The sequence below is a fragment of the Kogia breviceps genome, chromosome 4 (assembly GCF_026419965.1).
Source record: "Kogia breviceps isolate mKogBre1 chromosome 4, mKogBre1 haplotype 1, whole genome shotgun sequence".
Taxonomy (NCBI): domain Eukaryota; kingdom Metazoa; phylum Chordata; class Mammalia; order Artiodactyla; family Physeteridae; genus Kogia; species Kogia breviceps.
The window spans coordinates 103288895-103315003 of NC_081313.1; positions in this window are offsets into that span (position 1 = coordinate 103288895).

Consider the following 26109-nt stretch of genomic DNA (forward strand, 5'->3'; position numbering starts at 1 on the left):
TCCAAGTGAGACTGTCACGTGGCCTTCTCTGTGCATGGTTGTCCCAAGAGGGTGCATCGAGGGGACCTGTCTGTGCAGGCTACAGGGGATGGGACTGAAGGAAATAGCAGCCCACCAAAGTGGTCTGAAGATTATTTTAAACTGAAAACACCTGAACAGACAGTAGCCACAGAAAGACATTATCTCAAAAAGAAAAACCTCCCGAAAATACAGCTGCCACTGACTCCCCCCATCTACACCCCCCCCTCCTGCCCCTGAGGGAGTTTCCTGTTTGAAAGAAGACAGACCTTCAGCCCTGGGAAATATGAATTCAGCTGCCATACTCCCTACCCCCCACCAGGAGGAAATTTCCACCTAGCAAGGAAACAGTCTGCCCATTTCCATTAGCATCTAAACACTCAATAATGGCTTCCCTGGTGGCGCAGTCATTGAGAATCCGCCTGCCAATGCAGGCGACACGGGTTCGAGCCCTGGTCCGGGAAGATCCTACATGCTGCGGAGCAACTAAGCCCATGCACCACAACTACTGAGTCTGCACTGTAGAGCCCGCGAGCCATAACTACTGAAGCCTGCGTGCCTAGAGCCCGTGCTCCGCAACAAGAGAAGCCGCTGCAATGAGAGGCCCGTGCACCGCAACGAAGAGTAGCCCCTGCTCGACGCAACTAGAGAAAGCCCGTGTGCAGCAACAAAGACCCAAAGCAGCCAAAACGAAAAATAAATAAAATTAAATTTAAAAAAAAAACACCCCAATAAAAGCTTCCATACGTTCTCACTGAAACCCTAAGCCCTGCTCTTTGTTAAGCTGGTATATAAAACTTTATCCCTATCCATTCCCTGAGTTACTCATCACTGAGCAACTCCTGTGTGCTCTTGTTAAAGAGATCTTGTCTTTTCTCTAGCTAATCTGTTTATTTTTGGTTAATTTTCAGGCCTCTGACTATTTGGACCTAAGCTGGTAGAGAAAACCTTTTTCCTTCCCACAAGATCGTAGGTACATGTGGAGAGCTGGCCTTAGTTAAGAGCATGGACCCTGAATCTATAGTAACAGGAGAGAAGGCAGAAAGATTTATGTATATTCAGACTCTCTCTCATTCACAAACACACTAGAAGTGTCATCTCTTCTCACTGACCCATGTCCTCAATTCCCATTCACTACTCTACCTAGTCCAATAAGGCTGCCAGGCTTAACACATATTCATTCAATTATTCATTCACCAAATGTTTCTTTAATCCTACTAGATAGTCTAGGCCCTGAAGATATAGCATGGGGGCAAACAGATGTGAAACAAACTACATAGTACTTTCAGTGGTAATAAGTGTGATGGATAAAAATACACACACACACACATACACACACGCAAGGCAGGAAAGAGAGTGATGGAGTGTTGGCTGCCTCACCAAGAAGGAAGCACTTGAATAAAGACCTGAGGAGGTAAAGAGCAAGCACTATGGATACAGTGGGAAGTCTTTCCCAGGAAGAGGGAGTGGATAAGCAGTGGAAGTGTGCCTGGTAATATACAGGAAAGAGCAAAGAGATAAGTAGGGAATAAACAAGGGGAGGAGGCACAGCAGGAGATAAAACCAGTGAGGTCATATGGGGCCAGATTGTGTGGGAGCTTGTAATCCTTGCAAGTGCTTTGGCTTTACTCTGACTCAGCTGAGGACCCAGTGGAGGGATGTGCGCAGACAAAATGTGCTGTGGGGAGCAAGGATGGAAGCAAGGGCAGCAGTAACAATGTTGATGAAATAATTCCACCAAGAAATAATGGACACTGCTTTGGAAAGCAGTCTGGCAGCTCCTTAAAAGGTAAAACACAGAGTTACCCTGTGATCCAGGGATCCAGCAACTGCACTCCTAAGTACACACCCAAGAGAAAGGAAAACAGATGTTGAAAAAAAACATGAAAATTTATAGCATCATTATTCCTAAGAGCCAAAAGGTGGAAATAACCAAAATATCCATCAATTGATGAATGGATAAACAAAGTGTGCTATATCCATACAATGGAATATTATTCAGTCATAAAATGAATGAAGTACTGATATATCATACAACATGGATAAACCTTGAAAACATTATACTACATGAAAGAAGCCATTCACAAAAGACCTCATGGTGTACAATATCATTTATATGAAAAATCCGGAATAGACAACTCCATACGATACAAAGTAGATTAGTGACTGCCAGGGACTAGGGGAAAGGGGGAATGGGGAATGACTGTTACATTTTTCTGGGGGGATGACTAAATGTTCCAAAATTAAATGTGGTAATGGATGTACAACTATGCAAATACAATAAAAACCACTGAGTTGGGCACTTTAAATGGATAAACTACATGGTACATGAATTATATTTCAATAAAGCTATTATTAAAAATAAGAAGAAACAATGGAGTTTAGCATAAGGAGGTGGTGACGTGGTTAGGGGTCGGAATACTTTGAAGGTAGAGTCAATAGAATTTGGTGAAGACTGGATGAGTTGTAGGAAAGTAAACTAAGAGTCAAGGATGGTGCACTGACACTGAGTGAGATGAGGGAGAGTGCAGGGGGAGCAAATTTGGGGAAGAAAATCAGGAACTTTCTTCTGAATGTGTTAAGCTTGTGATGCCAAGTAGACATTCAATATGCAACTGGAGATATGAGTCTGGTGTTCAGAAAAGAGATGGACTGGAATTTTACATTTGGGAGTTATCAGCATATGAATGGTACTTAACTAGTTAGAGTCATCAGTTACCTCGAGGGAGCCAAATCTTCACCTTGACTTCTCAATAGCACTGGTCATTACTGACCACTGTTTTCATGTAAAATTGTCTCTTCCCTTACTTTTAGTAGAGAAATTTTTGCTGCTTCCTTCCTTCCTTTCTTGTCTCTCCCAATCTGTTTCATTTGCAGGCTCATCGTCCTCCACCTAATCTCCAGTTCCGAGTTGTTCAAATTTTGCTCCTGTATCATTTCCTTCATGATACTGTATATTCTCTGAGAGATTGTATCCACATCCTAATTTCAACTATTTCTTATACATAAACTTGTAAGTGAGCTTCAGATCCTTCACATAACCACTAAATATATATCGAAAACATCTCTAATTCAACCTGTGCAATATTGAATTCATCATTTCTACCTCTACTCCCAATCCAAAACCAGTTCTCTTCCAACATCCCTCATTTCAATGAATGAGTTATGTATTTATGTAAACCACAAGCCAGAAGCCATCCTTGGTATCTCTCACCCCAGCATTTCTAATCCATCATCAAATTCTGAGACTTTCATCTCCTAAAATATTCTCTAAATGTCTCTACTTTTCTTTATTTTTACTGGTGAGCAATGAAAATACATTTCTACTCTATAATTTTTCACACAACAACCCCTACTGATAACCAGCATTTCTACCATTCTTATGCCCTGGAGGCAGACTAATTACAAAATACTGTGGATTTAAAAAGGCGGACTGGGCTTCCCTGGTGGCACAGTGGTTGAGAGTCCGCCTGCCGATGCAGGGGACACAGTTTCGTGCCCCAGTCTGGGAAGATCCCACATGCCGCGGAGCGGCTGGGCCCGTGAGCCATGGACGCTGAGCCTGCGCGTCTGGAGCCTGTGCTCCGCAACGGGAGAGGCCACAGCAGTGAGAGGTCTGTGTAATGCCAAAAAAAAAAGGCGGGGGGGACGATGGGGGCATGGGTTCCTTTTACATGTTGAGGATTTCTCCTCCTCAATGTTCTCTACAACTTTCCTTTTCAATTTTCCTACTTCTTGTCTCTTTTAAATCCAAATCATTCCACCAGTTATCGCCAGACTAATTCTCGTAACATGTAGTTCCATTAATTTTCCAGCTAAAAATTCAAAACTGCATTTTGCCTAGGAATTTAAGAGCAAACTCCTAATATTAGCATTACTATTCCATTATAACGAAGTCTAAATACTCTTCTTCTCTATGTCCCAGTGTTATGGGTTGAATAGTGTCCCCCAATTCATGTCCTTCCTAGAAGCTCAGAATGTGACCTTATTTGAAAATAGAGTCTTTGCAGATATAATCAAGTCGAGATGAAGTCATCAGGGTGGGCTCTAATCCAAATGACTGGTGTCCTAATAAGAAGAGAGAGATTTGGAAACTGACCCACAGAGAGAACACCATGTGACAAAAGAGGCAGAGATGGATGGGAAGGATGCATCTCTAAGCCAAGAAATGCCAGAGATTGATGGCTTCCACTAGAAGTTAGGGAAAGGTAAGGTAAAGTTCTCCCCTACAAGTTACAGAGGGAGCATGGCTTTCAATGTCTTATTTTGGACTTCTATCTTCCAGAATTATGAGACAGTAAATTTCTGTTATTTCAAGCCACTCAGTTTGTGGTATTTTGTAACGGTAGCCCTAGGAAACTAATACATGCAGTTACTTAGGAAAATTCAGTGTTCTCCTAAACCTGCACTCTGTTTTTTTTTTTTTTTTTTTTTTTCTGTACACGGGCCTCTCACTGTTGTGGCCTCTTCCGTTGTGGAGCACAGGCTCCGGACACGCAGGCTCAGCGGCCATGGCTCTCGGGCCCAGCCGCTCCACGGCATGTGGGATCTTCCCGGACCGGGGCACGAACCCGTGTCTCCTGCATCGGCAGGCGGATTCTCAACTACTGAGCCACCAGGGAAGCCCTGCACTCTGTTTTATAAAAAATTCAGGTATAATTCATGCACTATAACATTTATCCCTTTTAAGTATACAATTCAGTGAATTTAAAAATATTTTCACAAGGTTGTATAACCAACACCACTATCTAATTTTAGGACATTTTCCTCAGCCTTAAAATATATCCCATTCTGTTAGAAATATAGTTCCCCAATCCCCCAGCCCCTGGCAACCATACATCTTTCTCTATGGACTTGCCTATTCTAGACTGCACTAATTTTATTTGTTTCCATGCCTTTTTCTCATGTCCTCTCTCCATTACTCCTATTTGTGTCTTATAACTATTATGTCATTCACTCACTCACTAAACTGGTTCTACCTGAGGACAGGGAATGTGTATCCCTGTTCCTAGTACATATTAAACATTATAACATGCTTCCTGAGTGAAAATACGAATCAATGAATGCCCATCTCAAAGGCCATCCTCTTTCTATCATCTATCTTTTCTCATTTGGTTCAAATCTATGTTTCTAACTCATGTGGTTCTCCTTGGAATCAGATTGGTTTTGATGTATGAAATATAAACACACAGTAATGTGTGCTACAATATTCAGTGGACAAAATTTATTGAATAAACTACTCTGCAAGTAGCATTGAACAAGACTCTCTACTGGGCAAAATAATTACGATCATGAAATAGACATAAATGAATGGTGAGTTTCTTGTTTTTTAAGGCCATCTGCACCCTTTACTTTAAAGATTACAGTCTGAATGGGGCTGTCCGAGACTAGAAATGCTATGAAATACAAGAGATCAGCACTTAGAATCTTGGTCTAAGTATGAATTGCTGATAGAAGACAAATGATGTTGCTTGAAATTGTGACTTGAAAAGCAAGTACCATGAATCATCGCCATGTATAAGGTTGTAATCAGAACAAGGGAGAACTGATACATGAATAGTTGTCATTTACTATGTTGTTGGCAAAACACTGGCCAATTCATGGCTATGCATGTAGCTTAAATGTTGCAACACGAATATGCTTCATGTTATCTGGAACAGCAGACACTTCTGTTTCCAATTATTATTATTATTTTTTTTACCATATGTTTAGAAAAAAGAAGATATCTTAAATTAGCTAAAGCTAGGACAGCACGTTGTGCTTCTCTATTTTTTTAAAATAATTATTTTTATTATTTATTTATTTATTTTTGGCTGTGTTGTGTCTGTTGCTGCGTGCGGGCTTTCTCTAGTTGAGGTGAGCGGGGGCTACTCTTCACTGCGGTGTGTGGGCTTCTCATTGCGGTGGCTTCTCTTAATGCAGAGCATGGGCTCTAGGCACGCAGGCTTCAGTAGTTATGGCTCACGGGCTCTAGAGCGCAGGCTCAGTAGTTGTGGTGCACAGGCTTAGTTGCTCCCCGGCATGTAGGATCTTCCCGGACCAGGGCTCGAACCCATGTCCCCTGCATTGGCAGGCAGATTCTTAACCACTGGACCCCTAGGGAAGTCCCTGGGCCTCTCTGTTGGAGGACACCATATTAAAAGAGATAGGACTAAGTATGTATAGTACTGCATAGCACTTTAAGATACTCAACAATATTTAAAACACTCTTGTGACTTAAGCATTATTATTGTCCCAAATTTACAAATGAGGAAATGTCCTTGGTAAAATAAGATGATTAGCTTATGAATCTGTCAAGTTAGTACATGGTAGGAAGGCAGGACACAAATCCACATCTTCACCTTCAAACTTCAAACTCACTATGTCCACAATCCAAAGGGTAAGTAAGCATGCACTAATAGGCAAAGTTGCTCTATTTAATGATGATGATGATGATGATGTAATAAAAATAACAATAGTAAATCTATTGATTTATTTGTCTCCATTAAAATGTGAGTGCTACGAAGAGAGAGATTTAGTCTTGTTCACTGCTGTATCCCAGTGCCTAGAACAGTCCCTGGCACATAAACTGTCTAATAAAACTTATTTGTAAATCAAAATAATACATCACATTTTCAAAGACATTTCACAGATATTACTTCATTGTTGTCATAGCAATTTCTAAGATTTCTGACTCTGCTCCAATATTCTTCTTATTACTCCCCATTGTATTAAAGAGGACTTCAAATATTCGCACTGAGATATTACGAATAGGATATATTAGTCATCAAGACCAGTACCATAGGGCTTCCCTGGTGGCACAGTGGTTGAGAATCCGCCTGCCAATGCAGGCGACACGGGTTCGAGCCCTGGTCTGGGAAGATCCCACATGCTGCGGAGCAACTAGGCCCGTGAGCCACAACTACTGAGTCTGCGCGTCTGGAGCCTGTGCTCCGCAGCAAGAGAGGCAGCAACAATGAGAGGCCCGCGCACCGCGATGAAGAGTAGCCCCCACTCGCCGCAGCTAGAGAAAGCCCACGCACAGAAACGAAGACCCAACACAGCCAAAAATGAAAATAAATAAAAATTTTTTAAAAAGTCCAGTACCATAATAGGATCCCAGCCAATCTTACCTCAAGGATGACAAGTACTGACTTGAATAGGTTGGCTTCTCTATGGATGGAAGGTGTTGAAAGGCACGTAGAGAAATTCATCAGTGAGGAACACACACATCTGTCAAGATTAAAAAACAAAAAATTTTGTTAAAGTTCTGAAATGTGGAAGAAGGTTGGCTTCCCTTCATAAGGAAGGTAGTGTTCAAGATCATTGCCTGTTAGAGCTACTAAAATGACTTTCTCTACTATTATCCTGGTTTTTTACATTCATTATAGAGAATCAAAAAGTGAGTAATTGAGGTTAGAAATGAGTATTTTGTTTTTGAATAGAAAGGTAGTAAGATCCTGGGCTCTGAGGAATCTCCTCTTAAGGGGCCCAATGGTTTTGAGAGGAGGAGATGCCAAGTAAGTGGGATGTAGCTCTGCTTCACTTTCTTTAACACAGTAAGTGGGAAAAGGGATTCTGCTTTCAAAGCAAGTTTGAAAACCACTTTTATGTAAAGTATAATGCCATCTGTATCCAGAAAAGATGATTACTTTAATTGGAAAAGATACATACACCCTGATGTTCATAGCAGCACTATTTACAATAGCCAAGACATGGAAGCACCTAACTGTGCATAGACAGAGGAATGGATAAAGAACATGTGGTACATACATACAATGGAATAGTACTCAGCCATAAAAAAATGAAATAATGCCATTTGCAGCAACATGGATGGATCTAGAGATGATCATACTAAGCAAAGTAAGTCAGAGGAAGACAAATATCACATATCTCTTAAATGTGGAATCTAAAAAAATGATACAAATGAACATATTTGCAAAGCAGAAATAGACTCACAGACATAGAAAACAAATTTATGGTTACCAAAGGGGAAAGGGGGGTGGGGGAGGGATAAATTAGGAGTTTGGGATTAACAGATACACACTACTATATATACACTAGATAAACAACAAGGACCTACTGTACAGCACAGGGAACTATATTCAATATCTTGTAATAACCTATAATGGAAAAGATGAAAAAGAATATATATATCTGAATCACTTTGCTGTACACCTGAAACTAACACAACATTGTAAATCAACTATACTTAATTTAAAAAAACCCCAATGTGGAAATCAATGTGCAAATCAGAAAAAAAATAAGGATTAAAAAAAAAAAAAGGTATAGGGATTCCCTGGTGGCGCAGTGGTTGAGAATCCGCCTGCCGATGCAGGGGACACGGGTTTGTGCCCCGGTCCGGGAAAATCCCACATGACTCAGAGCAGCTGGGCCCGTGAGACATGGCCGCTGAGCCTGTACGTCCAGAGCCTGTGCTCTGCAACGGGAGAGGCCACAACAGTGAGAAGCCTGCGTACCACAAAAAAAAAAAAAAAAAAAAAAAAAAAAGGTATAATGCCATCAATACCATTTTGTATGGTCTTATTTATGTTTTACTCTTCACCCAGAAGCAATATCCAATCAAAGGTAGGGCAAGGTATTTTGAATGTAAACATTGCTTATCCAGCTCTCTCAGAAAACAGGAGCTCAGTGAAGAAGCTGAAAGGTCATGAAGAACCTAGGGGCAGGACGGCAATAAAAACACAGACCTACTAGAGAATGGACTTGAGGACACGAGAAGGGGGAAGGGTAAGCTGGGACAAAGTGAGAGTGTGGCATGGACATATATACACTACCAAACGTAAAATAGATAGCTAGTGCTAGTGGGAAGCAGCCGCATAGCACAGGGAGATCAGCTCAGCTCTTTGTGACCACCTAGAGGGGTGGGATAGGGAGGGTGGGAGGGAGGGAGATGCAAGAGGGAAGAGATACGGGGATATATGTATATGTAAAGCTGATTCACTTTGTTATAAAGCAGAAACTAACACACCCGTTGTAAAGCAATTATACTCCAATAAAGATGTTAAAAAAAAAAAAAAAAAAGGTTCACAATAAGCATAGGCCTCCCTGACACCACAACACCATCCTCAAAACTATTAAGCTGTTTACTCACAGGCAAGTCTTCAGTCTTCATCAGGACCCATTCCCTGGAATGCTAAGAGCCTCAGCTCTCTGGTTTCTCAACCCACAGAAGGATGAGAGGCACCAGGAGGGTGATGGGGCTCTTAGAAGTAAGTTCTACTGGCCGCAAAATGGAAGTGGGAGAGATTGGTTAGGAGGACAGAGCCCCTCCTCACCACCGCACCCCCTCTGATTTTGCAGAGGAGACAGGTGTGCATCGTGAGGGATTCTGAGACTAAATAACTTTATAAGCCTCAGCTGGCTCACAGGACCCGCAGATGGAGAGGTGTAGCCAGTAATGTTTATAACAGTGATGTGAGTATTTTAAAAATATTTAAAACACTCTTGCAAATTAAGTGTTATCAGTATCCCACGTTTACAAAGCGGGGGGTTAACTTACGTTTAAAAGATTAAATTATGTTTACTACTGCTCTTAAAAACAAAGAGAGACTTATGTGGTACAATTTTAAGGAAATATTTGAAAAATCGTGGTAGGTTAAAGGGAAAAGCCTCAGTTACCTGGAAAAAATCCCAGTGTTTGGAACAGTGAATCCCTAAGGGATTTCCAATAAAGGAGGTGTTACTTTACTTGGATGTAACCATATGTTCAATTACAGGAAGGCACATTTGTGGAAAATCAACAAAATATCCACAGATAATTTTATTTCACAAAGCATAGATGATAATGTGGGTTTCTGTAATTGTTTCCTTGAAATCTAAATTATTTTGAATAAATGTTTTTAAAATTAGTTTGTGGAAAGTAAGTCTGTTCTTTGTTTGGTGTTTTGTAAATAAATATATTATTTTAAAAAATGCATTCCTACTGGAAAAATGAATGGTACTGTCTACTCTTTTGCAAAGAAATATGTATAAAGATAATTGCTCTGCTTCTAAAAACTAAACAGATAGTATTTAGGCTTTTCAGTCACCTATTATATTAAAGTACTTTATTATCATTAAAATTACTTATGCCCTTAATTCACCTAAAAATTTGTGATCTCAATTCACCAGAGAAATCATTCATCCAATAACACGAGTGAAGAGAACTGATCAGGTACACACACACACACACACACACACACACACACACACATCTTGTGACACCACCCAAAACCCACAGCAATGGTGTCAGCTCAGAAATACAACAGCTATTGAGAAACAAGTATTCTTTTGAAGAAATATTTCCTTTGTGTCTATCCTACTTTTCTTTTTTAAAAAAATCACTTATTTCATTGTGAAAAATGAAATCAAATGAGGTATCCTTGAAAAATGAAAGCTTCTGTACACTCCATATGCAGGAACTAAATCTGGACATGTGCAAAAGTGTAGATGTGCTATGATATAATGCACTTGGAAAAAGAATTAGTTTTTTCTCTGCTTTCTGATGGAGAATTCCATGAAAAAGTGTGCCAGCAAGAACAAGTTCCTCTAAGTGACATTTCATTTCTTAGCAGCGAGATAGATTAATGCTTGCTTCTCTGCAGCTCATGCATTACTAGCCCTAGTACTTCAGAAATGAAAAATCATGTACTCAATTTATTCTTTATTGCATAAATGTTATACAAAGAGAATGGAAATTTGCATTTGGTCTTCATTCCTGATAAAATATTGTGGTCTTGATAATAGGTTAAGAAATACTATAGTACCACTGTCCTTTCATATTTAGCCTCTATAAAACAGCCTAATGGATTATATGTATAAGATGATGAGAGATGAAGGTAGAATTATGTTAAATTGTGTAGCCTCTAAATAGATTACAAAAAATTTTATCACCTTTTCAGGGCATGGCTAAAGAGACCCACCTGTAAATCTTCTGAAGAGCAGAGTTACAGAGAACCAGAGACATTTTCAAATTATCAGCAACAAAACTCAACAGAAGGGCAACTGAACTACAAAATTCAAAAGGAAAGTCTAAAGGAATACACAGTGAAGGACTGAGAGACTCCTGAACAAAATGCTTGAAAACAGGTCTAAGAGTCTGATCTCTTCTCCTCCAGACAAGAGAAAGCAATTTTCAGTCAAGCAAGTCCAAGGAGCAAACTTGGACGTTCATTTGTGGTACCCACACTATTCTGCCTTTATAAGAGTCCCTGAGCCACGAGGTTTAGTACCTTGGTTAAGCTTGAGCTTTTGTTCTTCAGATCTCTATTTTTTGCCTTAGTTAGAACCTAAGCATTTGAGTTGGGATGGGATGGGGGTGGAGGAGGACTGGGGTGAGGAAAGATATTAAGCTTTTGCTGCTTCTCTCCAATTGTGAGTTTATCCAAGTAATCTTCAGTGCTTTGGAAAAATATTGTTTGAAAAAATTAAGTAGAATTAAAACAATTATGGCTGGTAGACTTGTATACATGACAGATCATTAAGTCTGTTATAAATATATTTGGAGGGTGAAATAAATTCTGGGCAAGTGCAGATGTTTCCAACTTAATGAATCAGCGTGAGAATCTTCAATTCTGAATAATTTCTTTAAAATATTTGATCTGATCAATGTTTTAACCTTGAATAAATGTTTGGATAATAATTCTATATAGCTGCCTAAAATTCCTTCCCAGCCACGCAAAACTTTGGAAAACAGAACTTCTCTTCCCCTGCCCCCTGCCCCCCACTCCCCTGAACCTTCAGGATGCACCCTCAACCCCTTCTCTATCCACAAACACCCTGGCCTCCAGTGTGTTTCTACACTCAGCTGAACATGGGGGCTGTGTTGAACATATAAACGACAGAGCCTAGCAGCATCTTTCAAGGTCAAAGTTTGAATTTCTGCTCCCTGTGGCCCTGTGGACTGCTTCTAGAAACTTGCTGAGTTAAACTTGAGTCTAACACTCAGAGGAAGGAATTGTTTGTGGTGCTAAGGAAGAGAAAGGGAAACACTTGGGGGTTTAATTTAAAGTAATTATGGCATTGGACTACTGCCAATGGAAATTTTTCAGAAAGCCCTTCTTTTGTGAGAAAGTCAACTCCTGAATAGTTGCAGGAGTAAAACCATTTTTCTGAGAAAAAAAACACCCTAAGAACCAAGTAATTATTTAAAGCAGTTTTTTCCCCCCACGGGTAAGATCTTTGTACTTTCCAAAACTTTCCTAAAACACAATGTAGAGGAAACATAAAATACAAAGAAATGCAATAAAACTGAATATTAAGTCTTTATCTTAGGGCAGTCATAGCCATTTACGTAGTTCCATGGGCCCTGGACTTCAAGAAAATCATAACAATGCAGCATAAGCCTGAGGGAAATGAAACGTGGCCTTCCCCTCCTTTCTGCTCTGTTTCTGTCTACTTCAGGAATTCAGGTAGCCAGACAGGGAAACTGAACATTGCGGATATCCAAGTGTTCCCGTTTTTTGATTCAGTGGGGGAGCAGTAAAACAAAGTTGGGATGTGTTGAATTACTCATGTGTTGGTAAAGGAGAGAGACGGAGCTTAAAATGAATTTAGAAACTGTTTGTTTACAAAAAAAAGGAAAAGCCTCTTGCATGTCTGGGGTATAAAGGTGCCCAGAGGCAAAATAATTTCTGATAACTTTTCCTAAATGCATTTTGAGAAAGAGTTTTCATGTTTAGAGACCAATGGGCAGACAGGGTAGGTTTGGTTGGCACAGAGAATACTATTGTTAATAGTGTCCGTGTGATTGTGTTGCTGCTTTTGTTTTTGAATGCCTTTAGGCAGGTTCTGCATTGCCCAGCTGACTGCTCCCCAACATCTTCTACATAATTATTTTCATATGTTTATCCTCATTAGCCTTTAAGTTAGCAATTATAGAAGAAGACTGTTGTTAGATAATAATAATAAAAGCTATCCTTTTAATGAATGCCTACAATATGTCAGACACTTAACATTCACCATTAACCTTTACAGCAGTCCCAAAAGATAGATATTATTATCCCACTTTAAGACTAGGAGCCTCATTAAAGCTGAAATTTGAACACAGGTAAGTTAGGCTCCTACACACCTCCTTCCATTAAGCCTCAACTTTGTTGTGATACAGAATTAATGTTGTGCACTAATTTTGAGGATGTGCCACTTCAGATAATACACAGGATAAATGACACCTATATCCTGTTAAGTTCCAGTATAAAAGAGTGCAAGAGCATTTGGACCTCAACTGAGATTCATAACAGAAAGAATGATGCATTTGTTCTGCATAAGATCAGACCAGAAAGAACAGATTTTTCTCTTTTTCCTTTTGGTAATACGGCCCCAGGGCTCAAAGTGGTCAACCATTGTCATAATTCATTTGGCAGTCCTGTCAAAGATAGCTCAGTCATTTAGTCTAACAAAATATTTTTTAACAGTCAGGGTACATATTTGATTTGGATCCAGGGACAAATTGCTCTCCAAAGGCTTCCTGGCAGGTTGATGATGCGATGCATCAACCGGATGTATCAGGACTTAATAGCACTGAACCATGGAGTACATTTTAAAAGCTCACATACATTCTCAAATATTATAGTATATAACAAATTTCATTGCCTTTGACTCAATGATATTTAGCATATGTGATATATCAGTCTTTCTGCTTTGGGATTTAGTCATATTCCAAGGTTGTTGTCTTCTGTTCAAATGTAAAAAGCTTAACTTGAAATATAGGTCATTTATCTTGGGCTTGGTTTGAAATGGCATATATTCAATCATGTTGTAATGTATAATAGCTTATAATTTAACCAAGGAGGAAGTTACAGTCACACATCATTTATCCAGAATCACTAAGAATGGAGATGTTACACATAAGGACATTTTCCTGAATACCTTAAGAGTATTTTCAAAACCACAAAATCTGTACTTATTTTTATCCATTCAGACTTGATTTAAACAGGGTCATCATCACAATTTGACTTCTTGATAACATAGAGTTTTTATATTACTAGCTTTTTTATTTTTTAAAAAAGAGACAGCACTAAAAAAAAAACCTCATGAATCTGTGTCTGGACCCACATTAAACCTTCAGCACTGCAGAGATGAAGGTGCTGTTTTTGCTTTGCTTTCTTGCCAGTTTTCATGCTTTCTTCATCGTCTTCTTCTCCATCTTCCTCTTCCTCCTTTTCTTCTTCCTTTTGTTCTTCTTCAGCCCATTTTAAAATCAAATTGTTTTCTTATTGTTGAGTTTTAAGAGTTCTTTGTATATTTTGGATAACAGTCTTTTCTCTGATATGTCTTCTGTAAATATTTTTTCCCAATCTGTGGCTCATTGTCTTCTTCTCTTGACATTGTCTTTTGCAGAACAGAAGTTTTTAATTATAATAAGTTTTGATGTCAGGAAGTGTCAGTCCTCCAACTTTGTTCTCCTCCAATATTGTGTTGAATATTCCAGGTCTTTTGTCTCCATAAAACTTTAGAATCAGTTTCTTTATATCCATAAAATAACATGTTGAGATTTTGATCAGGATTGTATTGAATCTATAGATCAAGTTGGGAAGAACTGACATCTTGACAATATTGAGTGTTCCATCCATGAACATGGAATATCTCTCCATTTATCTAAACCTTCTCTGATTTTGTTCATCAGAGTTTTATAGTTTTTCTCATATAGATCTTATACATATTTTGTTCGATTTATACCAAGTAGTTCGTTTAGGGGGGGTGCTAATGTAAATAGTATGGAGTTTTAAATTTCAAATTGTACTTTTTCATTACTGATAGGAAAGGGATTGACTTTTGTATATTAAAATTGTATCTTGGGGCTTCCCTGGTGGTGCGATGGTTGAGAATCCGCCTGCCGATGCAGGGGACACGGGTTCGTGCCCCGGTCCGGGAAGATCCCACATGCCGCAGAGCGGCTAGGCCCGTGAGCCATGGCCGCTGAGCCGGCGCGTCTGGAGCCTGTGCTCCGCAACGGGAGAGGCCACAGCAGTGAGAGGCCCGCGTACCGCAAAAAAACCCCACAAAACCCAAAAAACTTGTATCCTGCAACCTTGCTATAATTGCTTATTAGTTCCAGGAGTGTTTTTTATCAATTCTTTTGGATTTTCTACGTAGCTTATCATGTTTCCTGTAAATGTAGAGTGTTTTATGTGTTCCTTCCTTGTTAGATTAATTGAAGAGATTCCCATTAGCCAATTTGGGCATAAATAAGAATATAACTGGAATGGATTAAAACATATAAAATATGGTTAAATTTAGAAGTGTATACTGATCTTAAAAAAACAAAACAAAATCTCACTGCTTTCCTTCAGAAGATGCCAGAGAAACAACTCATTATTTTTTAAACTTGTAAATATAGGGAAACGTTCAAGCATTTATCCTGCCTTTCTTATATATCTATACTGCAGGATAAACAAAAGAGTTTGCAAGGGGAAGTTACTGTTTATAGAAGTACTCCAGCTGGTAAATGTAGAAGCCATGCTAGAATTATCATATCACCATTTTGCAACACTTTATGAAATAATGGATCTACACAATGATTATCAAAGAGTCCTAGCAACTCAACTTGACATTATATGCTTCATGATGGAAGTGCACAATACCACCTAATACGCATTACTACAAAAAATTAGCACTTGAAGTGACCAAGCTTCTAGAATTACAGGAAATATACGGGGCAGAGGAATATATTAAATATTAGTTTTACAAGGATACAATTAGCAAAGTCCAGACTGAGAAACTCTACAGGACAAATGATCTAGTTTTCTTCCCCCTAAATAAGTTGTAGGAGGGAGAGCGAGAGACGACAGAGAGAGGGAGAGAATGAAAATATAGTTTAAAGTAGATTTAAGAAACATTTCAACAATTAAATTTTACGAACCTCATTTGGATCCTTTAAAAAAGAGCATTTTGAAAAATTTGACTATCAGGACAATTTGAACACTGTCTGGATTTTTAAAAATATTGCTAAATTATTATCGTTTTTAGTATCTAATATTGTTACTGAACCAAACTTGGGTCTGCTTGCTCGTGAGTGGTAAAGTCAATCTACTGACACCTGTTTAGGGTGAAGGAAAGTGCAGTGTTTACTGTAAGGCATCCCAGGGATTCTGGGACAGCTAATGCTCGAAAAGCCGGAACTCTCCAATGGGTTTCAGCAAGCATTTTTAAAGGCCAGGTGAGGGAGGGGAGTCTCAGGATAAGTGACCAGCTTGTGCATAATTCTCTGATTGGTTGATGGTGAGGTATTAGGGAGGTGTCATAGGGGTTAAAATGATCAATCCTTAGGCTCCAGTAGGCCTGGGGGTCATCAAGTAGTTAACATCTTCCATTTGGTGGGTGTTTTCTAGAATCCGTAAAACAACATAGGAAATGTGCAACAGATACTGCTCTCTAGGTACTTCAGAGTGGGGCTGAAGTCAAGGGTATGGGGGAGGGGTCTGTCCTGGGAAGGCCCCATAGGGTCCTGCTGGGTTATAATGTCAGTGTGATTTTTTTTTTTTTTGTTAGTGTGATTTAAAAAAAATTATTTAAATAGATCTTTATTGGAGTATAAATTGCTTCACAATACTGTGTTAGTTTCTGTTGTACACCAAAACTGAATCAGCCATATCCCACCCCTCTAGGTCATTGCAAAGCACCAAGCTGATCTCCCTGTGCTACGCGGCTGCTTCCCACTAGCTATCTATTTTACCTTTGGGCGGAAGACCTAAGTAGACATTTCACCAAGGAAGACATATAGATGGCCAAGAGGCACGTGAAAAGATGCTCAATATCACTAATTATTAGAGAAATGCAAATCAAAACTACCATGAGGTGTCACCTCACACCAGTCAGAATGGGTAGCAGAAAATCTGGAAACAATAAATGCTGGAAAGGGTGTGGTGAAAAGGGAAACTTCCTGCACTATTGATGGAAGTGTTAGTGTGATTTTTAAAAACAAAATAGTTTCTAATCTTTTGGAGATACACTCTGAAATAGTTATGGATATAATATGAGGTCTGGGGTTTGTTTTACAATAATCTAGTAGGTAAGGCAGGGTATAGATAAATCAAAATGAGTAATTGTTGAAGTAGAGGATAGGTATGTGGGACTCATTATATTATTCTTTCTGCTTTTGTATATGTTTGAATTTCCCATAATAAAATGTTAACAACAACAACAGAACGAAAAAACACCTAAAGCTCTGATACATCAAATTATTTGCCCAATGCCATATAGGTAATTAGGGATAGTTCAAACGTGAAACAGGACTCTTGACTTCCCATCAAATACTCTCTCCCTTATAACAAGCTATTCTGCAGAGAAGCCAAACTTCTGGGGTACCAGATATCTGCCCAAAGCTTGACAAGCCAATGGGTGAACTAGGGAATACACTCTGGGGCTATCAGACACTGGTACAAGCAGCTCATCAGTAAGCAGCCAAATGGCAAATTGGGATTGACTGGGAGTGCAGAGCAGCTGTTGACTTTTGAAGTACTGCCCAGAGTTCTTGGCATCCCCCCACTTGGTCTTTAAGGGAGCCATTTCAAAATCAGACCAGCCTTAAAAATGCCCAGACAGAGTTGAAAAGCTGCTTAGTCTGTACCTAGACTTTTAATTGCATCACAAGAATACGTTGTTGCTGAAAACTATATAGTCAGACCAACATGGAGTTGTGAGGTGACAGCTGAGGTTACAGTGCCTGGGCACCAAGGATTAGAGAATAGTTAGACTGGAGTGTCATTTCCACATTGATGAAGATTGCTGTTTTATGGGACAGTAAAACTCAGTGGCCATTGCTTTAGGTTTGGCATGGTTGAGACACTGGCCTCATGAACAGATCTGTGCATAGATGGAGAAATTACGAAAATCAGATGGAAAATCAGAAAGGGGATACAGTGGTGGTGGCAGCAGTACAAAACCAGGAAAGGGCATTCAAATCCTCCAAAGGAGGCCAATACTGACCCAATGTTACCAACCAGACCCAACAGCAAGGTGCAGCAGGGCCAATCTACTGATACCTGGCTGTGGTGAAGGAAAGCACAGCGTTTATTGCAGGGTGCCAAGCAGGGAAGTGGGAGATAGGCCTCAGATCCACCTTTACTTGATTTTTGAGTTCAGGGTGTTTTTAAAGGGGAAAACAAAGCGGCTAGAATTAATCATTGTCTTTTGATATTTCTGTGACATTTCTTAATCCTAGTTTCAGGAGTCAGGATGCCGCTGGTTTATGATTCTCTCACCAGGTGGTCCATGGCTTGGAGGTCTGTTAGCTCATCCTGCCCTTGAGAAAGAACCTGAGTTTGTACATTAATGATGATGTCTATAGTAGCAATCTTAGTACATTAACAATGTTTCCGACAACAACAATTTTAGTCCTCTGATCTGGCTGATTAGTGTTCAGTTAGCACAGGATTAAAGTCAGAGGGGACAAGACAGGGAATAAAGTTTTGGACAGAGAGATTAATCATAAACTTGGTAAGGGAACTTGTTTTTAAGGGGACTTGGTTTCACCAATATTTAAATGCAGCTAGCTAGGCAGACATTCCCTGCCATTACACAGCATCCTTATTTCTGGGTTTTATTACTATGTATTAAGAGATTGAGGATCTCCTTGGAGGTCGTTTTGGGGAAAGAAAGGCAGCAAGAACTTTTTCTGTTGCCAGTGCTTATACTCTCACCTCTCACCTTTCCCTAATCAACTCTCAACACAGGTATATTTCAGGCAGCTGCTCCTAGTAGACATCTGTTGCGTTTTCCTGTTCAGTGTTCATTCTCATTTTTCTAATAGCATGCATGCTTTCCTTGAAAACCTATTACTTCCTCATCATGTGTGGTCTTAGTGGACTTGTTAATCAAATGGGCACCTGACTCAAGTTTTGCTAACCTGACCCTTTTTAGTTTAAGTTTGGATATTGAGGCTGTTATTTATCCCAATAGTGGTTTCCAAAAAAGAGTGGCTATTGGGTTATGCTCTCTAGAACTCTAAAACTTAGTTACTCTGCATCTTGTCCTTTCAAAGACCAGGAACTTGTCTTTAATTCTGTGACTTTTCTCTTTTCATCTGCATCTTGTCCTTTCAAAGACCAGGAACTTGTCTTTAATTCTGTGACTTTTCTCTTTTCATCTAACAGTCCGTTTTTGCTTAAGTCAGAATTGGTTTATATTGCCATATTGTCCACATATGATAGGCAGCCACTAAAAGGGAACAAATCAAGGGTACTGAATATTCATTTAGCATGTGGCAGGGCAGTACTTTTGAGCCATAGCACTCAGGTTATTGGCAAACACGAAAATCAAATCTTCTATGCTCCTTGACTTGTTCTTAGAGAAAGATGAATTGTGTACAGAAATTTTGTTGTATTTTTGGTTTTGTTTCTTTTGAAAAAAAATTTTAAAGTTATGGTATTTTTATCAGCCCATAATGCAATACACTGATATCACATTCATATTTTTATTCCTCTGCCTTCTGAAGAATTAGATGCAATAGATAGCAATAGCATGACACAAATAAAATACACCTTCTTAAAGTGGAAGAACATTCATGATGGTCAGAATTCACATGCTGTTTAAATTGCTTTCATCGGTATAGGTGAAGTGACAAATACTTCTTTTGGTTAAATACCCACTAGACTAGGGGGTGAATCAAGACCTTCTCTTGGAAACTCTGAGAGAGGGGAATAATGGGTTTTTACTTCCTGCAACAGGACTTTCTCATCTACAGGTCATATACAAACCCTTTGAAGGTGGGTGTTCATCTTTAGCTCCCAGGTAGGAACAAGGCAGAACTCATAATCTTTTCCATTTCTTAGGTTCAGTCATGCAAAGTCCATCCTGGCTCTTTGTTATGGACTGAATTCTGTCTCCCCACATTCACATGTTGCAGCCCTAATCCCCACTGTGACTATATTTAAAGACAGGGTCTTTAAAGAGGTGATTAAGGTTAAATGAGGTTGTAAAGGTGGGGTTCCTCAGGAAAGTAAGTCTTTGTCCTAATGTTATGAACTGTCTCCCCAAAAATCATATGTTGAAGTCCTAACGCCCAGTAACTTAGCATGTGATTGTACTTGAAGATAGATCTTTGAAGAAGTAATTAAGTGAACATGAGATCATTAGGGAGACCCCTAATTCCATAGGACTTGTCTCCTTATAAGAAGAAGAGACATCAGAGATCACCCCCTCTCTGTGTGAACACAGAGGAAAGGCCATGTAAGGGTACCAAGAAGGCAGCCATCTGCAGGCCAGGAAGAGAGCCCTCACAAGACATCACTGATGGCCCTGTGATCTTGGACTTCCAGCCTCAAGAATGAGAAAATAAATTTCTGTTGTGTAATCCACCCAGTCTGTGGTATTTTGTTATGGCAACCCTAGCAGACTAATACACTCCCTGTCTGTTCTCCAGAATACACCGTATGTCCATATAAAAACCTCCCTTAGGCCTTAATAACCTGTGATTCTTAGGTAAAGTCAACTTAACATTTCGATCAATAACTCCAACTTGACTGAATCTTAACTCCCTCCCTTTCTTTATATCACTACCTTTATGCCACTACCAGCCCCATGACGTTCCTAGGCTTCATTGTTGCTCAGCTCGACCCCAGCAGTGCTTCTGGCATTGTCTCAGCCCATTACCACTGCTGTGTTCAGGCCACCCAAATCATGGTGCTTATCAGCTTTTAACCTCCAAAACTTTAGGCACCCTGGTCTCTGTGCTTGACCCTGAGTTCCTTCACATCCTTGTATACTTCTGGACCAAAACCACATCTACCTCTTCTCCTTTTCTTATCCCACAACCACATATGGCCTTCTTTTCCCCAGCATATCCAGGGGATCTCTGAGGATTAGGTCAGGATGGAGTCAAGTTCAGTTTCACTCCGTACCTGAGTCCACTGTTCCCTGGTTGTTAGACCTGTTTTTGCATCTGGTCCACAATGCAGAACTTCTTTCTCATTATGGTTTTCCTTCTAAGGGATGCCATTGTTTCTTCTGCAGTCCCACCCCTCTTGCCCTCACTTACACCCCATCAATGTATGTCTGAACACACACTGCAGAGTTCAAGATCTTTCCCTGGAACCTGCTGAGACTCATGCAAATCACTGCTAGATAGGGAGTGAAGGGTTGCCTCAGCTTATAAGCTGTCATATCCAAGCCTCACCAAGCCAAGCCAAATCCCTGTGGCAGTTTCACCAGTTGGATTTTTTAGGTTTCATTCCATTTTAGCTCAGTTCTTAGGACAGAATCTATGATACAGAGATGAGCAATTTATTCAAATGAATGAGGGAAACAGCAGTGTCACAGCCCAGAGGATCCTCTACAGTGTCTCCTCTCCCCTCATGCTTTCCGTGGATTCCTGCTGCCACCCAGCCTGCAGTGTCTTTCCCTGATGCCACCTAAGCATCTTTACGGTCCTTACCACTCCAGTACCACCCCAACTTACTTCTACTGTTGGATGTTTTGACAAGTGCTTTTCCTCTGTTTGCCTCCAATATAAAGAGGAGATGTTCATATGATCTCTTACTCTCCTTCCCTGTTCTCTCTCTTCATTTTTTCTGAACATTCTAAAAAATTGCTGGGAAAAGAGACAGCCCGCATCCCTCCATCCCTTGCTTTCCTTTATCAGACCAAATAACACTGCAGAGTAGACTCTTGATCACTCTTCGGTTTGTCCAGACCTCACCAGACCCAGGCCAGAATGTATCCCTTCTACAGGGAACTGGTTGGTTTTCCAAAAGGAAAAATGCTGTGTACAATTGCATACCTCACATAGGTGTCTTGCTTTCTTTAGGTTAAAACCTAAAGGAGATGGTTACTTAAAAACCATCATTCATTATCTGACATTTCTTCTCTTTTCAGAGAACAGATATATCACTGAAAAGAGTCGGCAGATAAACCAGAGATTACTTAAAATGACTCTCCTAGCTTATGCTGGCTAAGTCTTTAGAATCAGATACAGAGGTTATCAACCAAGAAAGTGAGCAGTCAATCAATAGCTTCCAAAGAAGTTCAAACAACAAAAAAATAATAGCCTGGGTGTTCCCTAAATAAACAGGGGATTCCCATTTGGCTAATTTGTTACAAATTCCCTAAAGTGAGAAATTTCAATACACAAAACAAATAGATATAAGTGTTTTCTCTTCATCACCTTATTATGCCTGTTACTGCAGGAAGCGGCACATCTTACTGTTAATTTGTTGATGTTAAATTAGCACTTACATGCCTTTTCTTTGTAAACTGCAACAGAAATGATTATTACGGGAGATTTTAGGTCATTTTTATTTGAACTGTATGTTTAAACTCAGGAATATTTTGCCTTAAACTCTAGTCCTACTAAGTGTTCTGCTCTTGTCCACACGTTTTCTCCTAATCTGTATTGCTTGGCTGTTGTGTTTTGACCACGTAAGGAACTTGCATAAATTAAATAAATTTGTATAGTCGAAAGAGTGCTTTCCAAAGTCAATTCTAGATTTTTTCCATTTTAATAGTTATATAACTTTTGAAATTTCAGTCTTCAAAGTGTTGATCCAGGAATGTAAATTGGTACAGCCACTGTGGAAAACAGTGTGGAGGTTCCTCAAAGAAACTAAAAATAGAGCTACCATTTGATCCAGCAATACTGAGGCAAGAGACAGATGGGCCCCGGGGCAAACAGAGTTCGTTCCCTGTGGACCGGTACTCTGAGATGAGACTTGGGAATAACAGGACAATTGAGAGAGGAGGCTGGGCCCTACCCAGATAGAAGATAAGAGACCACATATTCCTCCTTCTCAAAGTCAGGAGACCTCCCCAACTACAAATGTGCAGATAATCTCCTTGGAAGTCAAAAGGGGAGTGATGCTAAGTGGCCAAACCTACCCATAGGCCTCTCTGGTAGAATCCATCCTGGCTAAGAGATGCGTGCACACACCAGAAAATCCTGATAGACCAAATATGGACTCTGAACCAGATAAATCAAAATGATTGGTCAAAGGAAACATGGAAGAAATGCCCCACATAAGTGATTTAAACTTCCACAAGGGCACAACTCTCTCTGAGTCCACACATACTGTACTCTTTTTTTCTCCTAATAAATACTTTATTTGTTTCCCTACTTTCTGTCTTTGTGGGAATTCTTTTTCTGCAAAGCTGTAGGGCCAGGGCCTTGTCACTGACCACTGGTCTAGTGGCTAGGATTCCGTGCTCTCACTGCTATGACCCAACCTCAATCTCTGGACGGGAACTGAGACCCTGGTTCGGGCCGCTGCAGGCCGAGGCCACCTGAGATCAATCCCACTCCTGGGCATATAACCAGACAAAACTATAATTCAAAAAGATACATGCACCCCTATGTTTACAGCAGCACTATTTACAATAGTCAGGACATGGAAACAATCTAAATGTACATCAACAGATGAATGGATAAAGAAGATGTGGTACAAATATACAATGGAATATAACTCAGCCATAAAAAAGAACGAAATAATGCCATTTGCAGCAACGTGGATGGACCTAGAGATTATCATACTAAGTGAAGTAAGTCAGACAGAGAAAGACAAATACCATATGATACCACTTATATGTGGAATCTAAAATATGACACAAATGAACATATCTACAAAACAAAAACAGACGCACAGACCATAGAGAACAGACTTGTGGTTGCCAAGGGGGAGGTGGGGGGAGGGAAGTACTGGGAGTTTGGATAAGCAGATGCAAACTAGTATATGTAGGATGGATAAACAACAAGGTCCTACTGTATAACACAGGGAACTATATTCAATACTCTGTGATAAACCATAATGGAAAAGAATATGAAAAAGAATATATGTATAACTGAATCACTGCTGTACAGCAGAAATTAACACAATATTGTAAGTCAACTATACTTGAATAAAATTTTTTAAAAAGTATTGATCCATGAAAGAATCCCACGGGTTTCTTCTGAGAGATGCCACATCAAGACCTGTCTCCTCATCAAGTTATCCACTTAACAGTTAGCCCACAATAACATGCTGTGTGAAATCATCACGATTATTTTTACTCCAGGTCTCAAGATAAATGTATATTTTGTGGACATGGAAAGAGTTAATTTCCTTTCCATCTGTTCCTCAAACTTAACATGCACCCCCTGTCTCCCAATACCTATTCTTGATTTTCAAGAGTCATTACTACAAATGCTTAATTTTGTGGGGAAAATTTTCATAGTGATGGCACAAAAAAATAACGTATGAATTACCATAAAGCCGTCCTCCTTTTTATTTTTTTAACATCTTTATTGGAGTATAATTGCTTTACAATGGTGTGTTAGTTTCTGCTTTATAACAAAGTGAATTAGCTATATGTATACATATATCCCCATATCCCCTCCCTCTTGTGTCTCCCTCCCACCCTCCCTTTCCCACCCCTCTAGGTGGTCACAAATCACCTAACTGATCTCCCTGTGCTATGCGGCTGCTTCCCACTAGCTATCTATTTTACATTTGGTAGTGTATATATGTCCATGCCACTCTTTCACTTCGTCCCAGCTTACCCTTCTCCCTCCCTGTGTCCTCAAGTCGATTCTCTACGTCTGCGTCTTTATTCCTGTCCTGCCCCTAGGTTCTTTGGAACCTTTTTTTTAGATTCCATATATATGTGTTAGCATATGGTATTTGTTTTTCTGTTTCTGACTTACTTAACTGTATGACAGACTCTAGGTCCATCCACCTCACTACAAATAACTCAATTTTGTTTCTTTTTATGGCTGAGTAATATTCCATTGTATATCTGTGCCACATGTTCTTTATCCATTCATCTGTCCATGGACACTTAGATTGCTTCCATGTCCTGGCTATTGTAAATAGTGCTGCAGTGAACATTGTGGTACATGACTCTTTGAATTATGGTTTTCTCAGGGTATCTGCCCAGTAGTGAGATTAAAGCAGTCCTCCTTAACTCTGCTTGGGTTAACAACTGGTTAGTCTTCCCAAAAAGGTTAAATCCCACTGATACCTCTCTACTTAGGAGAGGTGGGCCAAATCAACACTTGTGCGTGTGTGTGTGTGTGTGTGTGTGTGTGTGTGTTTGTGTGTATGTGTGAAGCAACAAGAAAGTACCATACCAGCGTATTTTAAAATTCCAGTTTGTTTAATGTCTGCAAAGGATGTGGGTTCTTTCTCCAAGACTGAAGCAATAACAAACAAATTTAAAAATACCCAAACATGAAAATCATAGAAAATCATTACCTTCTATGATTTTCAGTATTTTCTCATTTTGATCAGGTGAACATATATGACTCTCACGATAGCAAACATTAAGAAAAATATTTAATAATGTACTTAACAATAGCAACAATCTACTGAGAACAACTGTAATTCAGTCCTCAATGCTCCCTCTAATTCGACTTTTCTTTTTTTATGATCCAACCCCACAAGAAGGAAGGAGTATTTATTACTTGCAGCAAGTAAGGAGAACATTTCTTTCCCAAAGCAGTGTCTCCTCTTTCCACATGATTTTCAGAAGTTGTTAGGATTAGTAGTAAATAATTTTTCTGGAAGATGAATAATTTTTTTTTTTTTTTAAAGAAACTAAGAGTACGGGATGGAGAGGGTTCACAGGACAGGCTGAGCCGGGCGAGTTAGGTGAGAGTTCAGACCCCAAACAAGACTTGAAGGCGAGTGGGGGCAGGGGAAGGAGAATTCGAGGCCAAACTCTCAGTGGCTAGAATGTTTGTTTAGAAAGCAGCAGGGATTATCTGATAACACTGGGTAAACGGCTTGTCATTTTTATAATGTAAATGAAACCAGTAGTAAAACGAAAAGCTGACATCCTCTCACAGGACAGATAAAGCCAAATGATTATTTTTAGAATCATACAGAAGAAAGCAAACATTTTTTTCCTTGTTTCCAACACTCACCACCTCCTCTTTAGCCTCTTGGAATGTTTATTGGGGCTGAATGAATGAAAAGTGGAGGAAAGGCAGAGAGGGAGGGGTGGGTAGGTCGATGAAATCCTCAGTTTTGCCTTCAGGCTTGGGATGAAGTGTACCGAGCATTTGAAATTGGCGACACAATGAGGATTTACGCAGAAGTAAGACTTGGTTGGTTCTCTCTAGGCCATAGAGACTTCTGCATCTCACAATTATTATTCCAAAAAGATTTTGCCTTCCATTTTCCCACAAGGACCTGACCCAAAAGT